This window comes from Anomaloglossus baeobatrachus, chromosome 11, assembly GCF_048569485.1.
Source record: "Anomaloglossus baeobatrachus isolate aAnoBae1 chromosome 11, aAnoBae1.hap1, whole genome shotgun sequence".
Classification (NCBI taxonomy): domain Eukaryota; kingdom Metazoa; phylum Chordata; class Amphibia; order Anura; family Aromobatidae; genus Anomaloglossus; species Anomaloglossus baeobatrachus.
In genome coordinates, this window is record NC_134363.1 from 158,469,678 (window position 1) to 158,480,567 (window position 10,890).

At 40.3% G+C, this 10,890-nt stretch overlaps 1 protein-coding gene across 5 annotated transcripts in view; it reads left to right on the top strand.

Annotated features, from left to right (window-relative positions):
* RERE (arginine-glutamic acid dipeptide repeats) overlaps positions 1 to 10,890 on the top strand; it is a 432,422-nt gene that overhangs the window by 347,933 nt on the left and 73,599 nt on the right. The gene's annotated exons all lie outside the window — the stretch shown is intronic.

Sequence of the window (10,890 nt, forward strand, 5' to 3'; positions counted from 1 at the left end):
GTCTGAACAGCCGGTAATAAATAAAAATTTACTTTACATATTGAAGAGGTTTATTTATTTATTTATTTGTTTAAACAAAATATGCAATTTTTTAAAAAAAATAGCAACAAAAGCACAAACAAAACAGCAGAAATGTGACAAAATATTCTCATTAAATAAATACATTATTATAAACCTGTGCATAAAGGAAATTAAATTTGGCACCGAACAGAACCGACCCAAGAGATAAGTTATTGACGTCCGTGAAAATGACTCCCAGAAGTTTGGCATTAGCTGTCACTTTTAGGCTATGTGCGCACTTTGCTTTTTTTCATGCGTTTCCACAGCATTTTGAACTGCAGCGTTTTAATGCAAAAATGCATGTGTTTTGATTCTCCAGCAAAGTCTATGGGAAATTGGGATTTCTTGTGCGCACAATGCTATTAAAAACGCAGCGTTTCAGTTGCAGAAAATTTGTCAAAATCTCTGCATTTAAAGCAGCAGCAAGTCAATTGTTTTTGACATCTTGGCAGCGTTTTGCGAACATTAGAGTCAATGAGAACTTTCAAAACGCATCCTAAATCAAATATCTAGCGTTTTACATGCTTTTTTGACAAAATAAACACATGCGTTTTAGACTTTATATTAAGGGCATGATATGTCCCTTTACACACACACACACATAGTCCGACAATTAAATTAATGAAAATCAATACATTAACGTAATTTTACACAAATATTAGAACAGTTTTAATACAATTAGCTATATTGTATATGATTTTAATCATGATATTTATCATTTTTTTTGCGTTTTTTTTCATAGTGTTTGAATGTTTAAAGTTTATTTAGTGTATTTGTATTCAAAACGCATCTGACTTTATGCATTGAAAAAGCATGTAAATCGCGGTAAAAACACAAGCGTATTTTTAGCGTTTTTGTGGTATAAACCAAATTTGACAAAAACAATTTCTGCCAGAGGATGCGTTTAGAACTGCAACCAACTCAGCGCAAAGTGCGCACATAGCCTTAAGGTTGTTTGTTTGGGATTTTTTTTCACTTTTTTTTTTTTTTAATCCCCCTCCCCAGTCTTGCTTTAATTTTGCATGGGTATAGGAATGCCATCATTTATGTGTACTGGCAAATAAATCTATTTTATCAATTTTCTTTTCTTTTGTATCATCTTCCTTTTTATTTACAGATTATTTATTTTTTTGCTTTTGTATAAATTAATATTTTATTTTTTAATGAATATAGAAATAAGTTATCTGTAATCTGCTGGCGTATTCTAAGATCTATGTAACAGGAAGAAGGCGTAATTTTTAATAATCTCTTCTAGGGGAAAATATATATTTCTATAAAGGTTGGGCTATAACGTCATATAAACTTTTTGCTGTCTAATGTATTGCAATACTTTTTTATTGGTCTTTATATCTGTAAGGCTATGTGTGTACGGTGGCTTTTTCGGGTGCGTTTCATTTTTGCTGTCCGCACAGTGCAGTTTTGTTTTTGAGGTGCGTTTTTGTGGTGACTATGCAACATGTCAATTATTTCTGTGTTTTTGCCAGCGTTTTTCACCCATGCAATGCATTGGTAAAAAAACGCAGCACCAAAAACGTGGGAAAACACATGCGTTTTTGTGCATTTTTTAGCGGCCAAGAACTTTGGTCATATTTGTGGTCACAAAAAAGGCAACGTGTGCACATAGCCTATTTTATACTTTTTTTCTTTGGAGAATATAGTTTAGCGATGAAGAATTATTAAACTTGTATGCAGTAATCTGCAAGATAATTCCTGTGCAGCAGTTTTGAGCAATATAAATATGCAGTCCTCATAAATATTAACGCCATGCGCCGGTCCTGGATAGGACTAATGCACCCATCAGTGTTACGGCTCCTTACAGTCCCCGGAATTGTACGGAGTCATGATATGGCACCCACACATGCCAGAGGGTCACTCTGTACCTCCAATTTTTTTATGGGTTGCTCCATTGGGAGAACGCTCTATTTGTTAAAACGTAAAGACTTTTTGTCCCAACATAACTTTTTGTGAAATGTAACTGTTTCCACTCAATTGATAGTGGCACTAAGGCAATTTATTTTTAGTGATTTTTATTATTTTCTGCTGCCCAAACATTTTTGGAACTTTTCCATCTTGAAGCTGCGAAAAATTAAGAGACTGTGCTTTTTATAACCATGCATTACACTATATTCCAACTTTTAAAACCCGCTTGTTTGCAATTTCAAAACCCTAACATGTGTCCCCAGCAGCCCCTTAGTTCTTTTCCAATTTATTGGGGTTTTATCTTCAAGTTTACAAATTGGAAAAGGAACCAATGGGATATGCTGGTGACACATTGCATATCCCCAAGTGAATTAGGGTGGTAACCCCATACCCATGTTATTTGTAACAATACGTCACCAAATCACATGGCTGCAAGGAACTGGTACACTGTTCATAAACCTAGGCAACCCCAAATTCAGAGCCAAGGGTGTTCAGGATAGGAAAAAGAAAGGTATCAAGAAATTATCTACTGAAGGGTTTTCGGCTGATTTCTAATTTTGGACATAGAATGTAGTAATTGGTGTACAGTCAGGGTCACGACATTTCACCAGTCATGGGAACATATTTGTTTTGGAGCTTTTGCAACATTTTGTTCAAACCTGAAAACTTACTATCAGCCATTGTAACTCTTTCTGTTCATGTCCAACTTCTGGAATGATACATCAGGACCAGGCCTGATTTCCTTTCTAGGCTACTTTCACACATCCGGTTTGAGCAGTGCGGCTCAATCCGGCTGTGAAACCTATGCAACGGATGCGGCGAAAACACCGCATCCTTTGCATAAGTTTTTACATGCGTCCCGTCCGTTTTTTTCCGGTTGCAGCATGCTACTGAGCATGCGCAGTGGAAGAAACCGCATGCGGCGGCCGGATGCGTTTTTTCCGCATCGCGCGTCCATAGGCATGCATTGAAAAATGCGCTGCAGCGGCCGGATGCGGCGCGATGCGTTTTTTTTTGCCGGAGCAAAAAACTTTCCAGGCAACGTTCCATCCGGCCGCGGCATCGGCTAAATCTGCCGCATGTGGCAAAAACCGCACCGAACGCAAGCCCATACGGCACTAATGTAAGTCTATGCAAAAAAACCCCGCAACCGGCGGCAAAAAAACGGTTGCGGTTTTTCTGCAGAGCGCCGTATTGTGCTGCAGAGCAAAAAACGGATGTGTGAAAGTAGCCTAACCTGCCGTTCCTAGTTTTTTTTTTTGTTTTTTTTTTACCTCCTACGTGATAGCGAAATGCCAATGGGAAACATCTGCCAGAATTGAACCCATAGATTTCTTCGGGATCATTTTCCAGTTGATGATTGATACTGGCAGCCATGGACAACTATTATCAGTTCTCTTCGGATAGGGCAGAAAATACTAAACTCCAAAATCCAAAACTTCAGAGAGAGTTCTAGTTAAGTACTATATATTAGTTCTTAAGGTTTTATATTACTGATTATTCTAGATTGTATTGGGCAGGTTTTCCATCCACCCAAAATTTTTTGTTTAGTTAATATGATGGCCAACTATGGTTTAAGCTACTTTTCTCCATTTTACATTCCAGCCTATTCGTCAGGGAATATACGTTCTAATTGTTATGACATTTTAAATGGTGATGTGCAATCTATACTAAATAACGTGGACTGAATTGAAGCTGATCTTTAGAAAAAGATGATTCGTTATTGTAATTAACTGTTCTGAAAATAAATTCAGGTCGGAAGTGACGTTCATTAATCTGTTGGACTCGATGAGTCCGTATAATTTATCCCTTTGTAGTAACTGGGAAAAAAAGTTGAGTGTAAATTAAAATAAGAAAACTTAAAGTGCAACAAAGCCTTTTATCTTTTTTTTAATCTTTTGGGGGTTTTTTTTGCACTTTTAATTACAAGCAGCTTGGTGGAGCTTCGCAACCTATATTTTCTATTGAATCCTTAGCTGCTTGTGTGCACCCCCCCCAGTCGCCTGAGCTGCGCACCTCTCCAAGGCGAGGGAGGGACGAGAATGAATTTGAGTGATCGGTGGGGGCATCAGGACCCGGCCCTCCATGATCTACTTGCAATTAAATGGGCACTCGTATATTAAAAAAAATAAATAAATGAAGTTTAGTTACACTTTAGAGGCCATGCTCACACTTGTGAAAACACAGCATTTTTTTTCCACTGCAGTTTTTTGTTTTGTTTTTTTTTGTCCTGCTGGTGTCTGCACTAAAAATACGCAATAGGAATCTGCACTGATTACTGCGTATTTGCTGCATTATTTATGTATTTATCTTCCGTGATGCATTTTTGGTGTAGATTTGATGCAACATTTTTGTAAGTAGTTTATTAATGCAGAAATGCTGGGAATCATGCAGTTTCAGACATAATTGAGTGGTTTACATGCATTTGTTTTCTGGATGCTCATGAAATATTATATAGAAAATACTCGCCAAAAAGCGAAGTTCAGTACGTCTTTTAATGCACGGTGGGCAGGCGTTCTCATGCAATCGCATTCATTTTGCTTGCGTTTTAAGGCCTTGTGCGCATCGTGCTTTTTTTGGGCAGTTTTGTTGCAGATTTGGTAGAAATCTGTATCTTTCTTAATGCCAGCAAAGTCAATGAGATTTCTGAAGTGCTGTGCACTGTGCTTATTTTTTTACTTGCGGATTTTCTGCAGAAAATAATCTACAGCATGGCAATTGTTGGTGCGTTTGTTCCTGTTTTGTAGCCCTTCCACCCATTGACTTCATTACAAAAACGCACCAATACGCTTGTGTTTTTTGGTGCTTTTTTTCTGCCAGAGGGTGCAGATATCATGCAGAAAATTTCTGCAACGTGCACACACAGCCTTAAACGCAGCAGAAAAAAAACATCATGTACGCAATGTGGCAACAAAACGTTGGACTCCAGTAGTAAATTTCTTGGAAGTTTTGACTGCTGGACTTATTTGTATTCATCTGGTCTTTATATAGGAGGAGAATGATTTTAAGACCGGACATTTCGCACCCTAGAATATGGTCTGTGGGATGACTGTATATATTGGTTAGCAGTTGTTCCTTGGTAGGTGCCTGATGTGTTCTTCTAGGTGGTAACTATATTTTTGCAGACCTGGCTGGTCCACTCGGTATAATGTACCGATTGCCCACAGCAGGCACTCCTATAATGATTGGTGGATGGTTGGGGCAAGAAGGTTTCCCATAGTCTTGACTATCTGTATGTATATTTTGCTATTTCCCCCCCCCCATTCACCTTTTGTGTCTCCCCTATTTCCTCATAGACTGTAAGCTTACGAGCAGGGCCCTCACTCCTCCTGGTATTTTAATTTTGTTATTTTGTATCGTCTCATATTGTCTGTACATGTCCCCTCTTAATTGTAAAGCTCTGCGGAATATGTTGGCGCTATAGAAATAAAACGTATTATTATTATAGCTATTGGACTGTTTAGTAGTACAATGTTATGGGTTGGGTGTTTTTTTTTTTTATTCCCTCTATGGTTACATTTTGAGATCCGTAAATATTCTTTGTATGTATTACCTCTGAAATAGTCACACTGGATACATGGAGCTGTGTAACATACGGGGAAAGCCCAGCTGTCCCATTGTCAGTTATGGAGCGGACCTGTGAGGAGTGGAACCCATGGTACATGGCAGCCCCTTATCCTCCTTTTTTTCCCTTGGACTATAGCACTCACAGTTGAGCCGAGTTTACGTACATCTCTTTGGCGCTGGGGTTGGATACCTGTACAATGCAGTAGACCTATATCCAGCACTCCCAATTGATGCAACTTTATTTACAGTGCGAATTCAGAAAATGACGTTTCTGCCTTATAATCAGACCTTCATCAGGCACAGATTGCCTAGGAATAGAGTGTGAATCCGGGAAACGTCAGCAGCATCCACAGCTATGTAACAAAGGATGGGCGCTCATACTCTGTATTCCCGGGCAATCGGCTGACTGATGAAATTCAGATATTAAGACCGCAACGTCTCATTTTCTGGGCTGCCACTGTAAATAAAGTTTAATTATTTGTGAGCGCCCAATTTATTTCTACTGCATTCAGGGGTTTGGATCCTATTTGTGCACCACACAAACTAGAAGAGCCATGGGTGTTCTATTGTGTATTCGATACCTGTAAGATGAATCGGGCGAATCACCAATTTTATGCCAAAAGACAAATTGGGTGAACCTTCCATCGACACGGCTGCAGGTTACAGGTACAAGATCCTCCACATCACAAGCCCTCGCCCTCAGAAATAGTAAAACATGGCCTTGAAATGAAAGCGTTCCCATGCATATGCATAGGTCGTGTCAGTGCTGTATTGTCGTGACCAAAATACAGAGGAAAATGTAAATTTCCTGCTGGGGAAGTCGTCTCCCCTCAGAGAGCGGGGGATGCACGTGTGGAATTTTCTGTGTCGGGAGCAGTCAGTACTGAGGCTCTGTGTAGCGGCCATTATTTCTCTGGAGTCGGGGGCTGCGGGGTTAGATCATTACCGTATCTGTGTACTATGAGGGTCTGTGCCTCCGCTACACCTCCTCCTGCCATTTCACTTCCCCAGCGCCTCTCTGTCCGGCCCGTGTTTACCTCAGTGAGCACAGCGTTTCCATAGCAACCGGCATTTTTTCAAAGGGAAGATCTTGTCATTTTATGTAATTCGCCGCAGCTGAAGAGGGCCGAAATATTAAGTTGTTGCCATGGAGACGGCTTTGATAGATCAGTTTCTTTTGTGTCTTTCTGCTATTTTTTTTTTTTCCCTTCCCAGTTGAAATTATATAGTCCAGGAGCTGAGAATTAACACCTTCCTCACAGGGAATAAGCCTCGGCCCCCGGATCACAACACCACGAATGGCGCCGGCCGCTGTTTGATGCAGTTACATGTGACGGGTACATTAAAGCCCTCACGCTGACATTAGATGACACTCTGGTCTCAGTGGCGGGATACACAGTTATGTTAGTCTCCTGCCGAGAGCCAGAGTCTCACGGTGTGACCGCCATTATAGTCATGTGGTGCTGTGTCTGTGTAGAGTCCAGGCGGCTCAGCAAGTAAATAGCCAGGGTACAGCCACTGATGTATGAACCCCAATATTATCGCTATCACAAGATGGGGACCTGGGCTTACAGCCTCCATCTGAAATAAATATATATACACCTCCTCCAAACACGTTCACAGCGATAGAATTGTGGAAATGGTTTCATACACATATATAAAAAAGGTTACATCTTTATTTCTGGAGTTTATTTTATTTTCGCAATTTTTTTGTATACATTTCAATGGTGTTTTTGTGTCATATAGAGAGAGAATAACTTTTATATCTGTATCTTTTAGTGTGTGTGTGTGTGTGTGTGTGTGTATATATATATATATATATATATATATATATATATATATATATATATATATAATGTATGTATGTGTGTGTGTGTGGATGTATGTATATGTATATATGTGTGTGTATATATATATGTGTGTATATTAATTACAGTTTTTATTTTTTTTTTTTCTTCATTTCATGGGATTTAACACCTTTTTTTGTTAATCTTAGTAACATTATTGTTGTTAGATCATTTGGTTACAGCACCTTTTGTTTCTGCAGATATATATATATATGTGTGTGTGTACATATATAGTGTGTGTGTGGAAAAAGGCTTTGGTACCGTGTTAGCCAGTTGAAAAATGATTGATTGCTCTCATTGAGAGAAACAAAATTAAAATTTTGTAGTTGTGATACCTTTTAATGGCTAAATAAAATATGATGTTATAAAGCAAGCTTTCGAGACATCTCAGGTCTCTTCTTCAGGCATGGTATGACAAAATATCTGGAGAAACACAAATATATACACAAAACAGGGCATACACACAGCATTTTATTGTATGTATATGCAATTTCCAATAGAAAATATCCCAAATAAACATTTTCAGTGAGGGCATTATTGTCCAGCATCAAGTCTGTAACTATCTTGGGTTGGCCTACACAGTCACATTTGTGCCTCCAGTATGATGGGTAAAGACCCACCCGCAACCCCGTTTTTTGACCGTTAACAGTAATTAGTGTTTTATGTACCATATTTAGTTCAATTTTTGGGGGGTTTTGTGTTTTTAGGTGGGAGGGGGAGGTGATCATTTTTAGGCTATGTGCCCACGTTGCGGAAAATGCGCGGAATTTGCCGCAGTTTTTCCGCGGATTTTTCAAAAATCTGCAGCACAGCTACTCCCCAGCCATTTCTATGGCATTTGGGAACTGCTGTGCCCACGCTGGATTTTTTTCCGCAGCGGAAATAATACAGATTTCCCTGCGGAAAAATCAGCAGCATGGGAATTATTCCTGCGGACTTCTCCGCAGGGTCCCATATACTTACCTGCCTTGATAGAAGACAACGATGTCACTTTCTCCGTCTGGTGCACAGGAGCGCGGTCGATCCAGGTACAGGAAGGAAGAGGTGGGCGGGGCCTGCACGAGCTCCGGTCTTGTGACAGCCGGAGCTAGTGCATGCCCGCCCACGTTCTCCAGCACAGTGCACCAGACGCTGACAGAGTGACCCGGCCGCCGGAAAGCGAGGTGCTGCATGATGGAGGTGAGTAATATGAACGCCCTGATCGCTGTAGCACTTGTTCTGCACTGAGGATGCAGTGCCGAAGTCATGGTACTGTATCCTCAATGCAGAATGTACGCACCATATCCGCAGGACATTCCGCAATACATCCGCAGCATGGAAACAGACAGATGTTTTGCTGCAGTTTTCTGGGAGCACCTGCGGAATGTCCTGCGGATATAACCGCAGGACACTGTCCCCGTGGGCACATAGCCTTATGGTCATGTAATATAGCCAAGACAAGTCACTGTACTGCTGAGAATTATATACGATGCAAATCATTATATTAGGTATTACCTCATTACCTTGCATCTCTGAGGCTACATTCACACAACTGCAAAGTTGCCGTATTTTACGGTCTCGATACCAACTTAACAGTCTCGTATGTCCCACCAGTTCAGAAGACCCATGGTCATGCTGGGAATTAAAATATATAGTCAGGTGAAGCAAGCCTTAATCTTTATGCGGTACAGTTTTGCTAGTTTTTAATTATTTTTTTTATCTACGTTTTTCATGGATATAAGCAAATGTTTGAATATGTATTACAGGGTATTCTATATGTTTTCAGTACATTTCCTGCATTGGATATTTTTTATGTTCTCCCAGATAAAATATACACTACTCACAAGAAGTTAGGGATATTTGGCTTTCTGGTGAAATTTTAGGATGATCCTAAAATGCACTCTAACCTTTTTTGTTGAACTTTAATGTGACCTTTTCTCGACTTCTGAATGCACATGTCCAACTGTTCAATGTTTCAGGACTTTTTGCACAACAGTTTAATGGCAGAATTCACAGCAGCTGTTTGATCCATGAATCGCCCAATAAATTTTGGTCTTCAAATAGAATTGGTATTTACACTGTCCTCATCACGCTGTTCACATTTGGACATAATGAGACCAAGACGACACCTTGCAATTGATCAGTAATGCGGTGCCATTGCGAGGCTTCAAGCAGGATGTTCTCAGACTGAAGTGACCACTGAGCTTAGACTGTCATCAGCAGGTTGTAAAGAGATACAGAGAGACTGGAAGAGTCACAGAAAGGCAGAGAAGTGAACATCTTTTGGCCACATCCCACACTGATGACTGCTTCATTGTGAACAATGCCGTTCAGAACCGGATTGTGAATGCCACACAGCTCCAGGTGCATGTAAAGGAAGTGAGAGGCAGCCAAATGTCACATCAAACCATTCAAAACCATTTACATCAATGTGGTCTGTGTGCTAGAGGACCTGCACGGTACCTGACCGCACCACCAGGCACAGGCATCATCTACACTGGATGAGGGATCACTGGGCCTCAGTGCTGTTCACTGATGAAAGTCTGTTCATGCTGAGCAGAAATGATGGCCGCCAATAATGTTGGAGATGTCAAGGAGAGCGCTGTGCATCAGCCACTGTTGTCACCAGAGTAGTCTATGTTGGTGGTTGTATTACAGTGTGGGCCGGTGTGTCTACTCAATACAGAACAGCCCTACACTGTGTGATTGGTACAGTGACAGCCCCTACTACTGGAATAACATCGTTAATTTAGTCGTTGCGTCTCTGCATGAACAACACCGGCCTAATTTCATCTTCATGGACGATAATGCTGCAAAACAATAGTCTTCACTACTTTTTCATAAAATTAAATTTTATTAGGTCAGAACACACACATACATAAACACTTAATTAAAAAGTGATGAGGGAACGGAGAGATGTTATCCCTGTCCTACTCCCTTCCTACGCTACGGGGGTCGGCGTCCTATGTCAATGACGCCCCCGTTCCACGACGACTTAATCCCTGTATCAATCCCTCCCTATAACAGGTATAGTGCACTCCCTCTAATAGAAGGAAGACCCCAAGGCAGTATCACCACGGTGAGGAGACAGTGCCCAGTCCAGGGTACCCAGTTATTTTATTAATATCTCAAATTCTAAGGGATTGGCAGTCGTCTACTATTGTCAAATCAGTCCATGTGCTCAAAGATAAATAGAATATTTGTGAAACATGATTTAGAGTACACACTACTATTCTGAAGAAGCCCAAATGATAATGTCAGTGTGTTTAGTAGTTATAACATAATTTTGACATACTAGTCCGGATACAGATTTTACTATTCAAGAATGTCCTCCGGATACAAAATTCACTATTCAGGAATGCCCAACGCGTTTCGCCCTTCAGCATCTTAATAGTGCAGGGCTCATCAGGGGCTTATGAATAATTTCTTGATAAATTCAATGTTGGTTAGATCCTGATATTCACAGGGCTAATGAGGGGGATACTGAAATCATATGTCCCGTCCGTTATGTCATCAA